Consider the following 14,994-nt stretch of genomic DNA (forward strand, 5'->3'; position numbering starts at 1 on the left):
TGTTCCAGAATCTGTAAGTTCAGACATTAGTCAGAATAAATATAGAATGGTAGGAGAATGGGTCTGGGTGGGTTATTCTTCAGTGCATCGAAGTTGACTTGTTGGGCCCAAGGGCTTGTATCCACACTGTAGGGATTCTACTAATTCTAAATCACCTAAGCAAGGTACCACCCTCGCTGCCCACAGTTTAAACCTGGAATCCATAATCCCCGGATGACAACCTGGTATACCAATTAAAGGGGTAAGAAACATGGTTTTGGCTGTATTGCCCTCGATCTGACGCATAGTTCTTCAAGTTTTAACAGTATTGATAATCATTAGTTTTTGACAATACTCCATAAATGTTGTCATTTTATCTAAGAACAACAGACTAATAAGGGTTCACTTTTTCTGAGAGGGCTCAATGTCTAGCCGTATTGACGCCGAGTCCTCAGCGGCCCAGGCACTAACATAGGATGATAAAAAAACACTTAATTGATTGCTTTTAATCTGGGAGATCTACCCCCCACAATCTGTGGGGCAGTTGCAATTTTGTTTGCTTGATAAGGAATCGCTTATGGTGCCAAATAAAAGAGCTAAACCAGCCATTATGTTTCAGAAATATCTGTCTGGGAAACATCAAAGAAAGCATTCGCACGGGGTCTAGGAAATGAGGAAGGACATTCATTTTAATAACAGCTATCTGATCGAGCCAGGATGTTTGAAATGCCTCCCATCTTTGAAGGTCTTGTTTAATTTTGTAAACAAATTGACACAGTTCACCTTAAATAAATGATCAAATACAGATGCAATGAATATACTGAAATAGGGAAACCACCCCATTGACCATTTAAAAGGAAACCAGGATTTGCCCTCAGTATCAAGTATTTCCCTAAGATCTCCCATAGGCATGGCCGCCAACTTTGTAAAATTAATCTTATCACCCAGAAAGACAACAAGCGAATTAATGAATTGCATCACATGAACTACCGAAATTGCGGGATTTGACAAAAAACATAAGACCCTCATCTGCATACAATGTAATCTGCATACAATGTGACTTCTATCCCACTTCTGGGGCAGATATGTTGGCATCCCTACGGGTGACCTCCGCCAGTGGCTCAATCCTCAACGTAAACAACAATGGTGAAAGTTGTCAACCTTTGCGGCTGCCTGGAGAAATAATATTACAGGTTGGCACACCATTAGTGAGAACAACAGCCAGAGGATCGCTGTAAATGACCCTCACCCACTTGATAAAAACTTTGCGTGGACCAAACCGTTCTACTGTATAGAAGAGATCCGGCCACTCAACTCAATCAAATGCCGTCTCTCATCTAAAGAGATCAATAATCTCTGGACAGATTGATGTTGACACTCTTGGATCATATTGAGTAACCTCTTCACATTGTAGGAAGATCTGTGGCCCTGTATAAAGCCCGTTTGGTCCTCTTTGGCAATGGAAGGCAGCAAAGTTTCCAGCCTTAATGCACGCGTCTCAGACAAGATTTTGAGACCAACATTTAAATGTGAGATTCGCGTGTAAGAAGCACAATCCTCCAGGGTCTTCCTTTCTGCAGCATCAGAGAGATGAGCCTCTCTTCAGGATGGAGGGAGGGGTTCGTGACTGTATGAGTGACAGAACATGTTAAACGTCAGCCCTGACAATAGGTTTATCAATTATTTATAAAATTCACGAGGAAATCTGCCAGGAACGTGCACCTTTTCATTCTGAAGCTGCTTCACACCCTCCTGCGCTGACAATGGTGCATTAAGGCACAACACGTATTCAGGGGTTACTCCTGAAAAATGAAAAATGACTCCATCTTCATCCATCTATCCACATAATGCTCAGTCTGAAATAATTCGGAGAAAAATCTCGGACAGGAGGCATTAATCTTTTTGGAATTTAAGGTAAGAATCCCAGTACCTTCCCTAATTGAGGTAATGGCTTGAGAGGGGCGCTCGTTTTCTTGGCAAGATAGACTAAATACCTGCCTGGCTTATCACCATGTTCAAACAGCCTTTGTTTAGCAAAAGTAAGTTCCTTCTTGGCTGTGTGTGTGAGCGTGGAATTCACCGTAGACCGAAGCGTTGTGATCCTCTGCAGCTTAGCCACTGAGGGTCTATCACAGTCTGCCCTCTCGGCTGCCCTCTGCTGTGCCTCAAACTAGCGTTCCTGCTCCCCCTTCTGCTGCACCCTCAGGGATAATTATTCCCTTGGCATAAGCCTTAGCAATTTCCCATAGAATGGATCGGTTACTGGTTGAATCTGAATTAATGGCTAAGAAAGATCTGGATTCATTACAGAAATACTCAATGAACTAACTAGTTGTAACAATAAAGGGATACATTCGCCAGTGTCTCGAATCTGTTATATTTCCCTAAATCTTTGTCTATAAGTATGGTCACAAATGGTAATATTCCCAATTGTGCAGGATGCCACCGAATCTAAGCTTGTTGCAGGGATGGGGAGGAAATGTGGCATTTCTACGGGTTAAAGAAGATATTAAAATCCCTACTTGTGAGGTAGATGTGCCTCCAGACATCCACCAGCTCTGGTTCTGCACACAAATCCACCAATTGGTTACATTATAATGAGGGTATTGAGGGACCTTCGGACATTCTGTCCACCGTGGGTCCATAAGACAGTTGAAATCGCCTTCCACAATAATGTGCCATGATGCAAGATAACTGAATTTGGAAAATGCATCTACTAGGATTTTAAGAGGGTGCACCGGGGTGGGGGTGAGGGGTCGCAATTACTATTCAAAATATTGGATTATTTACCATAGTTCAAGGCTTGAGGGATTTATGATCCTTCCGTGAGTATCAAATACAATCTAGTAATTTAAATGGAAGGTTCTTCTTCTCCCCCACTCCTTGTATTAAAGGACGAAAATAAAAACCCGTTCAAACCCGCCCTGCTATAACGTCAAATGTTCCTAGTCATCGAGGTGCATCTTCTGCATTAGGACAAAATCCACCCTCTCTTTTTTAAGACTAGAAAGTACGTTTTTCCTCCTGACTGGGCAATGGCTCCCCTTAATGTTCCAGGTGCACAATTTTAGCATATCATTTTCCAGAACCGACTGTAGCAACATTTGAACTCGAGAGAGGAAGAACTCGAATTACTGATCATTAATAAACAAAGTCTCATAGAGCTTAAAAACTACACAATCTAAAACTATTACAACTGACAAGCTCTCAAAACTTTCCAAAGCTAAACATATAAAAAATCCAAAAAACTAAAAAAATCGATAAGGGAATTTAAAATTTTCACAAAGTTTTCGCTTTCTCTGCAGAGTCAGACGAGTTCATGGATCCATTAAATGCAATACGGAGAATCGTTGGGTACCAGAGGGAATACTGATTCCCGAGTTCCCTTACTCTTCTCTTGAGAGATGTTAGACTTGGAAGCAGGTGAGCACTTTGGTGATAGCGATCACAATTCTGTTATGTTTACTTTAGTGATATCAAGGGATAGGTGTATACCACTGGGCAAGAGTTACTGCTAGGGGAAAGGCAATTACAATGTGATTAGGCACGATTTAGGAAGCATAGGAGGGAGAAGGAAACTGAAGGGGATAGGCACATAAGAAATGTGGAGCTTATTCAAGGAAAAGGTACCGTGTGTCCTAGATAGGTATGTACCTGTCAGGCAGGGAGGAAGCTGTAGAGTGTGGGAGCCATAGTTTATGAAGGAAATGGAATCTCTGGTCAAGAGAAGAAGAATGCTTATTTTAGGATGAGATGTGAAGGCTCAGTTAGGGCGCTTGAGGGTTACAAGATAGTCAGGAAAGACCGAAAGGGAGAGCTCAGAAGAGCGAGGAAAAGACATGAGAAGTTGTTGGTGGATAGAATCAGGATAAACCCTAAGGCTTTCTGTAGGTATTTAAGGAATACATGAATGACAAAAGTAAGATTAGGGCCAATCAAGGATAGTAGTGGAAAGTTGTGTGTGGAGTCAGAGGGGATAGGGGAAGCACTAAATGAATGTTTTTCAACAATATTTTCAACATTTTCTGGAAAATGACAATGTTGTCGAGGATATTACTGAGATACAGGCTATTCGACTAGTTGGGATTGAGGTTCACAAGGAGGAGGTATTAGAAATCCTGCAGAGTGTGAAAGTCTGTAAGTCCCCTGGGCCGGATGGCATTTATCTGGGAAGCCAGGGAAGAGATTGCCGAGTCTTTGGCATTGATCTTTAAATCGTCATTGTCTACAGGAATAGTGCCAGAAGACTGCAGGATGGGAAATGTGGTTCCCCTGTTCAAAAAGGGGAGTAGAGACAACCCTGGTAATTATAGACCAGTGAGCCTTACTTTAGTTGTTAATAAAGTGTTGGAAAAGATTATAAGAGATATGATTTATAATCATCTAGGAAAGAATAAATTGATTAGGGATAGTCAGCACGGTTTTGTGAAGGGTAGGTCGTGCCTCACGAACCTTATTGAGTTCTTTGTGAAGGTGACCAAACAGGTAGATGAGAGTAAATGGGTTGATGTGGTTTATATGGATTTCAGCAAGGCGTTCGGTAAGGTTCCCCACAGTGGGGTATTGTACACAATGCGGAGTAATGGGATTGTGGGAGATATAGCAGTTCGGATCAGTAATTAGCTTGCTGAAAGAAGACAGAGGGTCGTGGTTGATGAGAAATGTTCACCTGGAGTCAAGTTAGTAGTGGGTCGGTGTTGGGTCCACTGCTGTTCGTCATTTTCATAAACGACCTGGATGTGTGTAGAAGGATGGGTTAGTAAATTTGCAGATGACACTAAAGTCGGTGGAGTTGTGGATAGTTGAGGAAGGATGTTATAGGTTACAGAGAGACATAGATAAACTGCAGAGCTGGGCTGAGAGGTGGCAAATGGAGTTTAATGTGGATAAATGTGTGGTGATTCACCTTGGTTGGAGTAAATGGAATGCAAAGTACTGGGCTAATGGTAAGATCCTTGGTAGTGTAGATGAGCAGAGAGATCTCGGTGTCCAGGCGCACAGATGCTTGAAAGTCGCCACCCAGGTTGACAGGGTTGTTAAGAAGGCATACAGTGTTTTAGCTTTTATTAATAGAGGGATCAAGTTCAGGAACCATGAAGTTATGCTACAGCTGTACAAAACTCTAGTGCGGCTGCACTTGGAGTATTGTGTACAGTTCTGGTCTTCGCACTATAAGAAGGATGTGGAAGCTTTGGAAAGGGTGCAGAGGAGATTTACTAAGATGTTGTCTGGTATGGAGGAAAGGCTGAGGGACTTGAGGCTGTTTACATGAGAGAGCAAAAGGTTGGGAGGTGACTTAATAGAGACATATAAGATAATCAGAGGGTTAGATAGGGTGAGCCTTTGTCCAAGAATGGTGACGGTAAAGATGAGGGGGCATAGATTTAAATTGAGGGGTGATAGATATGGGACAGATGTCAGAGGTAGTTTCTTTACTCATATAGTATAAAGTGTATGGAATGCTTTGTCTGCAACGGTAGCAGATTCGCCAACTTTAAGTACATTTAAGTCGTCATTGGACAAGCATATGGGCGTAATTGGAATAGTGTAGGTTAGATGGGTTTCAGATTGGTATGACAGGTTGGCGCAACATCGAGGGCCGACGGGCCTGTACTGCGCTGTAATGTTCGATGTTCGATATCATCAAAAGATTTTTTTCCGAATCACCGCCGCCGAAACGTTCCGAAAGGACATAATCCTGAAGCCCGTGAATTAAAGGCATTGGATCTTTCCGCTGGGTTCTGGAAGCTTCCATTAGTCTTTGTTTATCCCCATAACTATGTAACCACACGCGGACAGGGCGAGAGCGCTGGTCTGAGCCTGACCTGTGCACCGTAACCCGATGGACTGTCTCAGTCTTCACCCGTCCCTCTTCAGTTTCGAAGTGAAGGAATCGCTGCAGCTAGTTCTCAAAAAATCCTCACTGGCTGACCACCTGCTGTCTGGGCCAGCAGACCGACGATGTGAACATTCTTCATCCTGCCCCTATTCCCAAAGTCGTCATCATGTTCAATTAAGATACGGACCTGCTTTTCAACGGTGAGGATCCTCTCTCGTGAGGAATTCATTATCGCAGACTCTGCATGCAGTTCGGCGCTTGACATCGTCCATTTTGTTTCCAAGGCTGTCAAGTTGCTGCTCATGTTTTTGGAGCGCGCCTGAGAGTGTTAGTGGTTCTAGCCTCTGCTGAACCCTTCTTCAATCATGGCTTCAACCATTTCACATAACTTGGTGAACTCAGTGTCCAAGGCCTGGTGAGTAACTGGGTCCATGGAACGAGCAGAGGGGGTTGCAGCTACAGCCTCAGGCATGCTCGATGCTTCTGACGGGTGCACCGTTGTTGGGACTGACTCGATCCTTTCCCATGTTTTGTCACCTCCACTTGACAAACCGGAATAGTAAAGATTCTATCACTCTTTTAGGGTTGAATTTTAACTAAGTTACTGGGGTGGAGTGGGTTAGGGAACCACTTTGCCCATGCTGTGATGCAGAGCCCAACAAAGCAGACCTTCCGGATCACCACTATCTTGGATTCCCCGTTAACATTTTATCAATATTATCATTTCGGTTTGCATTATATTCCTGGATGTTCTGGAGCAGTGTGATTTTGTATCACTGACTACATTTTTCCCTACACTGCAAATTGCTGCCCATTCCTCGATAATCCTTGACTCTGTTGTTACTTATGAACCTTCTGTCTGTGCCTCAAACATATTCAATATCTCTTCCTCCAAAGCTCTGCGGGGAAGAGAGTTCCAAATACTCTCACCACTGAGAAAACAAAAGTTACTCTCAATCGTGTGTGAGATCATTTTTGTCTCCTTACCTGAGAAAGGATATAATTAATTTGGAAGCAGTTCAGAGATGTTTCACTTCATGTATTCCAGGGATGAGGGTCTTATATTATGAAGGCTTTAACAGGTTACTCTTGGAATGAGAGGTGATCTTATTGAAACATACAAAACCTAGAGGAGAGTGGGTCAGATAGATACCCATTGGGTGTTTGTATAGTCCAAACTTCTTGTCATTTTTAAAGAATCTCTACAGTGTGGAAGCAGGACATTCCGTCCATCATGTCCACATTGACCCTCAGAACTGTATTCCCCCAGGACCTGCCACCCTACTCTATCCATATAACCCTGCATTTCCCATCACTAACCTATCTAACCTACACATCCCTGGGCACTGTGGGAAATTTAGCATGGCTAATCCACTCTAAGCTGCATATCTTTGGACTGTGGGAGGAAACTGGAACACTGGTAGGAAACCCACACAGACATGGGGAGAATGTTCAAAATCCAAATAGAGGGTTGCTAGAGGTTGGAATTGAACGCAGCTCCTTGGCGATGGGAGGTAGCAGTGCTAACCACAGATCCACGATGTGCATCCGTTAGTTCTATTAGTTACTTGTGGCTGACTTAAGACATCTGTCTGACTTGTTCCTGTCACTGAACCTCACCCAGTCTGAGACCTTTATCATCGGCCATATCACCAACCTGATTACATTTAAAATTTGTTGTGAGCAGTGGAAGAGTGGGACTAGAAAAGGAAAGAGTGACACCCTCCATCCTCAGTCACAACTGGAGTGAGAAAAAAAACACAAAGTGGTATTTCATTCCAGTGGGAATTCTCTTTCCCAGAATTTGGGATGGCCAGATATTTACATTATACCAAGGCTGGCTTTGTCTATAGACAGGTGAATCAGAGATAATGGTGCATGGAGAGCAAATTGCAATTGGGACCACAATGAGATGAGCCACGATCTTATTTACTGGTGAAGTAGTGTCAAAGGGCCGAATGGCCCCCTCGTGTTCCTCAGCCCTGTGTTCAGATGTTTCATTCAGCCCTTCGGACCTGCTGCACAGGGGCAGATCGAGGCCACTCCGACGGTTAGGTGCAGTTGCGGAAATGTATTTGGAAAATCCAGGCTGGGCCAGAAAGTGCCCCCACCACTCTCCCCCCCACCCCATCCCCAATCCCTGCTTCCAGGCTTCCCCTCTCTGTAAATTCTGCTCCAGATGAGGAATATATTGCAGCCCCAGATACGCTGGGAATACAACCCCATACCCCCCATGCAGCGTTAAAACAACAAAACCTCTGCCCTCCCTGAATGCAACATTTTACAACACGATTTCCATGAAAATAACCCGTTACTTTCCAAACGCATAGCATGTGAAATTAATAAATAGGAACAGGAGTAGGTCAATCGGCCCCTCAAGCTAGCCTTGTCATTTAAAAAGAACATGCCTGATCTACTGCAGGGCTCAACTCCACTTTCTTGCCGACTCCTTGTATCCCTCCACACCTCTCTGGGTCAGGGAATTCCACACATTCACTACCTTCTGAGAGAAGACATCGGTTTGCATCTCAGATTGAAATCGATGTTCCTTATTCGAAATCTATATCCTCGAGTTCGACACTTTGCCCAAGAATGGAGACAACTTCTCAACATATAATTTCTCAAGCCCCTGCTGTGTCTTGTATTTTTCAGCAGTATCACTCATCATTCATTTAAACCCAATGAATGATCGCGTCACCTTTTTAGAGATTCTCTATAACTAAATCCATTCATCGCAGGAAAATTCCTAATGTACCAACATAGTTACTTGCTGCATCAACATGCTGATGTAACATTTCATACACAGGAAGACTCCAAACCCTTTGTACCGCTCCTTTTCTGGAAGCCCTCTCCATTAAATAACAGCCTGCCTTTTGATTCTCAGTGTCATCCTCAAACTCGGATGTATATTGCACTCAGCTCCGTCCTTCAGATTATCAGTATAGGTTGTAAATAACTGATGCCATCAGACTGATATTTGTGGTACTCCAGCAGATACACCCTTATCATAAAGATCCATTAATCCTGATTCTTCGATTTCTCTGTAAACCAATCATCATCCCATGTTAATACAGTATCCGACGTCCTAGAGCATCTGTTTTGTGTAAGAACATTCATTTTGTAATACTTGTGGAAAATCTCTGGAAAGTTTTGCGTCTACCAGATCCCCTTTATCAAGTCGGCTTTTTACATTTTCAGGCATCTCCAGAAGTACTTTGCATGATTTTACAGGGCAAAATATCATTTCCCTTTCACAGACCCACACTGACTCTGCGTGAAGCTTTACTAAATGTCCATGCTGGGCAGGTTTTCCAAACTATATTAGTACCATCTGCTTTCCTTTGACCCATATGCCTCTAAGTGTTTCCCAGTCATATATTTGTCCAAAGTGATGTTAAATTTTGCAGCTGTACACGCTATCTACCACTCTTGCTCTAGCAGCCCATTCCATACTCACACCACACTCTGCGTAGAAACGTTGTCCCTTCGTCCCTCTTAAATATTCCCTCTAACACCTTAAACCCATTCCCTCTATGCTTGAACTCCCCCAGCCCGTGGAAAAAACTTGGTTATTCACCCTATCCATTCCTCTCATGATTTTATAAGCTTCTACAATGTCAGCCCGCAACCTTCTACACTCCGTCTGATACTAACTTCAAGAACAAGCATTTAAAGATAAGCACTGCAAATTTGAAGCGATATTAAACATCACAGGTAACCAATACTCAGCCCAATCTTCATACTGTTATTTGTTTTTTCTCCATGTTACAATACTAAGGCGACATGAAACGCTTACTAGTGGCAATAAGAAGTTCAGCAACTGAATTCATTTGTCGAAAGGGGATGATGATCACTACAGTGAAAACGTATCTGTGGCCATATCTATATAATACCATATGGTCAACATTCTCCCTCCTGGCCTCCCTGTGACTGTGTGTGGTTGTGTCTTCTTTATCTTGCAATCAATAGAGAGAACCCCTTTCCCCCACTTACACCTTAATTTAAACCCCTTTTACAGAATCTACTCATTCACCACTGCTAAAAGCCCGTTTATCTTTTGCCACACCCTCCTTTCCCTGCCACCCATCCCCCACTTCTGGCAAGGGATTAAAAGACCATTTTGCAATTGTATTTAGTTTTGAAGAAGTGTCACACTGGAAACGCTAACACTGTTTCTCTGTTTCTGCAGATACTGACAGACCTGCTGAGTTTCACCATAAATGAATAGGCACAGAAAAAAAATTCAATTAAACAAATAACTATGGATACTGGAAATAAGAGTACAAAAAATGCTGGAGATACTGGTAGCTTTATAGAAGATTAACTGGACCTGAAAGTTTAAATCTGCATTCATTCCAGAAAATGCTGCAACACCTTTCGCAATTTCTTCAGCAACTTCTGTTTTGAACAATTTCCAATGACGTATGTCAAAGATGCCCAAACATCTTGTCCAACATGGAGCGCCATACACTGGGAACTAAACAATAACGCATGGTGCACAAGTTCGTTGACTCTGAAATTGCATATGTTTGGCATCACTGTCACTACAGAGCTCTGAATCATGGTCAGGGAGAAAAACAGAGGAAAACACACTCACTTCAAATACAGAAGATGGCATTATGGAAATGAGAAGATTCAGATTAGTACCTTAAATGGATTGAGTTTATGCAACGAATTGGAGGCGAGGCACCAAAGAAAGACTCCAGCAGAATGAGAATATGAAAATGGAAGTATTTCCGCATCTGAAACCAGAGTAGGTCACTGAGTACAGGGCTGATGGGTGAATGGGTCTCGGTGTGAAATGGGGCACAGTCAGTAGAATTGAATTGTAAATGATGCAGCTAAAACTGGGTTATCATCTGATGCTGTAGAATCAACAGCAGAAGAAGCACAGTTGTATTCAATGACAATCTGTAACATCTTCCCGACGATACATCATCAGTCTACCATTACCATCAAGCCGATCTATGGTTCAGTGACGAGTGTGTGTGAACATGCCAGGGTCGGAATCACGAGCACCGAAGCCTGATGACAACCCATTAATGCGACCACACTTGACTGGTTACACTCCAAACAGCAGGATTAACATCTGATACAGAGGGAGAAATGGTACCAAGACTAACAAATCAGATCTAAGCTCTGTCGGCCTGTCAAATCCATGCATAAAAGTCGATGGACCATGAAACAACTTACTGGAAGAGAGGACTCAACAAATATACGCACCCTAAATAATGGAACAGCCCTGTACGTCAGTGTAAAAGATGCAGTATCTGCACCATCCTTAGCCAGAAGTGTTGAGTCGATTATCCACCTCACCCTCACCATGATGCCCACAGAATCATAGATGGCAGTCTTCAACCAATTCAATTCACTGCATGTGACATGAAAAAACAGCTGGACACTGTAGATACGACTAAGGCAGTGGGCCCTGACCCCATTCCTGCAATAGGACTGAAGACTTGTGCTGCACAACCAGCCGTGCCCCTGGGGAAGCTGTTTCATTCCAGCTCCAACTCCGACATCTCCCTGGCAATGGGGAAAATTACTCAACTATATCCAATCCGCTAAAAGAAGGATTACTGCAATCTGACTCTTTACTAGTCCTTCAGTCCCATCACGACAGTCAAATTGGTGGGAGTTCAAATTTGACAGAGCTGTCAAGCAGCACAGAAATAATCTGCTCAGTGTAGTTTCCGATAGGTCCCCATGTGGAGATGGTGCTGTTGTGGAAATGTCACTGGATTACTAACCCAGACCAGGCTAATGCTCTGGCAGCTGATGCAAATTCAAAACAATTAATAAAATATCAAGATCTAAAATCTGGTGTCAGTAATAGTGATCTTGTGTTCAATATCAGTGTAAACTTCGATTTCCTTCCCCAATGTACTTTCAGGAAGTGAGTCTCCCGTGCTTTCCTGGTCTGGCCTAAAAGTGACTCCAGACACAGAGACATGTGATATATTCTTCAATGATCTCTGAATCGGCCAAACAAGACACTCAATTATATCAACTGCACTGAGGTCTTAAAATTTAAACCCGTTCTGAACACCAGGCACCAGCCTCGTTAGTAGAAAAGGGAATGGGAAACACAATCCTGTCGACCTGCAGAGACCTCTTTCCTAACAGTTGAGAGTTTGTGACAATATTTACAGAGCTTTCCACACACTGCACAGAAACTTTGTGACAGGAGCAAGTCATACAACACATTGAGCTTTCCCTGTGCTAGTTAATGGCTGAACATATCCTCAGTGCAGTTTTCCCCATACAATTGTCATATCCCTTAATATGTTTAAACATTGTGAAATATAAAATGAAAACTGCCTTAGTGCCTTCAGCCCATCAGTTTTGCTCCTCCGTTCTCCGAAAACACGTGTTGATTAAATACAATTCGTGAATCTTTTTTTCGAGAAAGTGAATTCCCGTTCACTGTGACGCGATTCCTTGCCAGGAACCAGCTCAACAGCAAAACCTCTGCAAAATTTACAAACAATGTGGTCAGCTAAATCAGGAATGCAATGCGCACAGGAGGCCTTGAACTGAGCCTGAAACTGGAAATTAGATTAGATTAGATTACTTACAGTGTGGAAACAGGCCCTTCGGCCCAACAAGTCCACACCGCCCCGCCGAAGCGCAACCCACCCATACATTTACCCCTTACCTAACACTACGGGCAATTTAGCATGGCCAATTCACCTGACCTGCAAACTCCACACAGTCAGTCGCCTGAGGCGGGAACTGAACCCGGGTCTCTGACGCTGTGAGGCAGCAGTGCTAACCACAGTGCCACCGTGCCACCCACGAAATTGTAGACTACATTTAGAAAGAACTTTATTTCAAACTGTGGAGAGAATCTTGAGGAGAACCGGAATTCCCCATCGGCATCACGTGGTTATTCAGCCCCCACATGCTTTCTGGTGAAAGGTACAGTGCTCCAGTGAGTGACTGCAGTGTGAAAGTGTTACATTTACGGCACTGTTCCATTACAACATGTGATTTAAAGATTTATTTAGACTGAACTAGTATGGTTGTTAGACCAAACTTAATTTTTGGTTTTTACTGATTTTTTGGGGGGTTTGCCCCTTACCCTCTTTTTTCCATAGAACCCATTATTAATATTGCACGATTTTCAACAACACAGTGTTGCACAAAAACACAGTTACTGTGTTATTGGAGAACAACCTGGATTGATAGCTGATCTGCGATCTTTACACCGTACTCCTGCTCTATCCCTATCCCTTTAATTTCCAGAAATCCTTATTTATATTCAGCGCCATGACTTCCATAGCCTGATCTGGGAGAGAGTACCCCTGGTTAACCAGTTTCAGAGTGCAGACATTTATTCTCACCTCAATGCAAAGCGGCCTGTCTGTACCTGATACTGTGGCCCCTTGCTTCAGACATCCGAGCCAGGGGAATTACCATCCCTGCTTCCAATCTGTCTCGCTCAATCAGAGTGTTATATATTTCACTGAGATCTCCATTCATTTTCCTAAACCGCATGGAATACAAGTCCAGACCCCCAAACTCAGATCCCATAACAAGTCTGTCATCCCAGAGATCATTCTGGTCATCCTTTACTGCTCTCTCTCAATGTCAGGTTTGTCCTCGATTAGGAACAGAGACCAAAACTGCACACAATGCTGCACAATGTTCTAGATGGCGTCTCACCAAGACCCTGTACCGCTGCAGTAATAAACTCGTACTCCTGCACTCAAATCCCCCTGAAATGAAGGTGAATACAGCAGTTATCTTCCTCCCTACTTGCTGCTCATGAAATATTGCTTTCTGTGACTGGTGGACAGGGAGATCAAGATTCCTTTCAATGTTACAGTTTCCCACTTGCTGGGTCTATATACACTGGTCAGCGTGGCAATGCCATTCCCAGTATTGACTCCTGGATTCAGAACTCACTGCCTTACATGGATTCGGAGGCTGCACAGAAATAAACAAAAATGCAGCTTAAGTTCCTTTATAGAGCAACATTTTTCAAACACTCCCTTTTCAAATGATAGGCTGCCATTCTTTTGTTCCCATCAAAGTACACAGCATCTCATCTCTCCCGTTGCTCTCCATCCGCCACGTATTTGTCCAGTCATTTCACTTATCTCAGTCACCTTGGAGCTTTTTTACATCCTCCTCACCCACTCACAAGCTGACATTGTTTAGTGCTGTCAGCAAACTTGGGAATATTGCATTTGAGACACTCAACCAAATATATGATGTGTATTGGCAACAGCTGGCGCCCAAGCCACGATCCTTGCAATATACCCCTAGCCTTCCACTAAGAAAAATGTTGTTTTATTCCTACTCACTGTTTTCTGCCAGCTCTGTCCTTTGAGAACCATTTCCATGTATTAGCCCCAGTCCCACAGGATTCGAATTTGCACAATAGGCGTGGGGCTTTATCAAAAATCTTTCTGAAATTCCACTCGGATTGCATTGATAGCTTCTAAATAATTTTACTAAAAGCCGCTTTCTCAAATATGATTCCTATTTCATGAATCTCTGTTGACTGTGTCTATGCCCATTAATTTCAGTCTGATACTTTCTCTAAACTGTTTAGTTGATAATTTAATTCTATTCCCCTTTTCTCACCAGACTAAAGTTCCCTCGTATTACAAGAAAGTTTTCTTTTTTGTTTTGCTTTCTTCCGTAAAGGCATAACTGAAGTATTTGCTCCATAGTTCTGCTATTTCCCGGTCCTCAATTATCTGGTATCAAACCGTAGGAAAGCTGCACATTTATTTCCCTTAATTTTGACATTGACATATTTTCAGAAAATATTACAAGTTCTGTCTTATAAACTTTGTTAAGATATTCTTCAGAAACCTATCAATTCCTATTTTAAGGTACTCAGTGATTGGCCTTCCACAGCCATGCAATCACAGAAGCAAAGACTCTGTACTATCAGAAATACAGCACGGTCTACATTAGACACACTTCGCGACACAATAACCATAGCCGTGAACCTTAAGGCATTTCAAGTGCACTGCCGGGTATTTTCTCATAGTTTTGAGGTTACCATGACAACTTGCCTCTCAAGAAATGCATTTCAGACTCCAACACACTCTGGCTGAAAAGCAATCCTCAAATCCTCACTAAATCGCAAACCCTTCATTTTAAAAGTGTGGCCCTTTGACTAAAAGGAACAGCTGCTGTCCATCCACACTGTCCAT

General features: G+C 42.9%; 1 long non-coding RNA gene across 1 annotated transcript; it reads left to right on the forward strand.

The window, feature by feature from the left end:
- The first annotated feature begins 1,836 nt into the window (after positions 1-1,836).
- LOC148139626 (uncharacterized) lies at positions 1,837-11,628 on the forward strand. Its single transcript, XR_015753650.1, has 3 exons — positions 1,837-1,893; positions 3,285-3,402; positions 10,008-11,628. It is a non-coding gene; the product is annotated as an uncharacterized LOC148139626 (long non-coding RNA).
- The last annotated feature ends 3,366 nt before the right edge of the window (positions 11,629-14,994 follow it).

Source organism: Chiloscyllium plagiosum, unplaced genomic scaffold, assembly GCF_037043375.1.
Source record: "Chiloscyllium plagiosum isolate Xiang-an unplaced genomic scaffold, Cpla_swu_hap1 HiC_scaffold_38, whole genome shotgun sequence".
Taxonomy (NCBI): Eukaryota; Metazoa; Chordata; class Chondrichthyes; order Orectolobiformes; family Hemiscylliidae; genus Chiloscyllium; species Chiloscyllium plagiosum.